General features: G+C 44.1%; 1 pseudogene; it reads left to right on the top strand.

The window, feature by feature from the left end:
• The first annotated feature begins 440 nt into the window (after window positions 1–440).
• LOC149127522 (transcription factor BTF3 pseudogene) lies at window positions 441–987 on the top strand (annotated as a pseudogene).
• Window positions 988–1,264: the final 277 nt, after the last annotated feature.

Here is a 1,264-nt window from a genome sequence, read left to right as displayed (position 1 = left end):
CACAGCTCCATTAATGCCAACGTCATCAGGTGGTGGACCTCTTTGGCTGGCAGTATTGCCCCAGAAATCGTCAAGACTGGACTGTTAGAGGAGAATGGTCGGAAAGAGAATGCCATAAAAAAGTGTGAAATGGTGGAAAAGATATCTGGGTGTCTTATGACTTATGTGGAGTCCTGGTTACCAAGGATGTGACCCATTTACAAATGCAGTGCTGTATCAGGAATCCTTGCACGTGGTGCTGGATTCTTCTCTGGAGTACAAGGAGAAAGCAAGGCTGACATAGATTATACAAGAAGAAGATTATGCCTGACTTGTCCAATAGAAGAAGAGAGCTTCCATCTTGCATCCCCACATGTGTGCACTTCATCTCAGCTGGTCTGCCTGAGACCCCTGTGTGCCAACGCTAGTCCTTCACACAGCACCATTTCCACTCAGGCACGATGGAAGAAACTGTCATGAACCAGGAAAAACTCAACAACCTGCAGGCACAAGAGCGTATTGGTGGGAAGGGAACTGCTTGCAGAAAGAAGGTGGTTCATAGAACAGCAGCTGCAGATGATTTAAAAAAAAATAACAAACATACGACTTCAGTTCTCTTTCAAGAAATCGAGGTAAACAACATCTCTGATACTGAAGAGGTGAATATGTTTACACATCAAAGAACAAGGCTCCACTGTAACAACCCCCAAAATTCAGGCTTCTCTGGCAGCAAACACTTTCACCATTATGGGCCGTGATGAGACAAAGCAGCTGGTAGAAATGCTCTCCAGCGTCGGAAACCAGCGTGGTCAGACATCTGAACAGATTCAGGAGGCTGGCTGAAGCTCTGCGCAAACAACTGTGGCTGGAAAAGCACCACTTACATCTGGAGAGGATGAAGATGATGATGATGATGATGATGAGGCTGGAGATCTCCTGGAGAATTTTGTTGAGACTTGTAAGAATGAGGCAAAATGGGAGTTCACTTCCGAAGAAAGTAAAACTTGAAGAAGTTCCCAGGAGCTGATGTTTTACATTAGGACTGTGTTTTAAAGATATTTTGCTTGGGATCCAATAAAATCTAGACCTCTTATGCTTTTAAGCCCATGCCCCTTGGACAGTGCAGCTCTTTTCTGTTTTTGCATATACACAGTTCATTCTTTCCAACTAATTAAGCTGAAGAAGCCTGGGAATAAAGTTTGAAACAAGGTCAATAAATTTCTTTGCCTGCACCACTCTCATCAAGGGAGTCAGCAAAGAGATTCTCTCTGAAGCAGAACACAAC

This window comes from Oryctolagus cuniculus, chromosome 3 (genome assembly GCF_051225735.1).
Source record: "Oryctolagus cuniculus isolate XC-2025 breed Fujian yellow rabbit chromosome 3, ASM5122573v1, whole genome shotgun sequence".
In the NCBI taxonomy this organism is placed as follows: domain Eukaryota; kingdom Metazoa; phylum Chordata; class Mammalia; order Lagomorpha; family Leporidae; genus Oryctolagus; species Oryctolagus cuniculus.
Note: the sequence above shows the minus strand (reverse complement) of the source record. Positions and strands in the feature narration are given on the sequence as shown.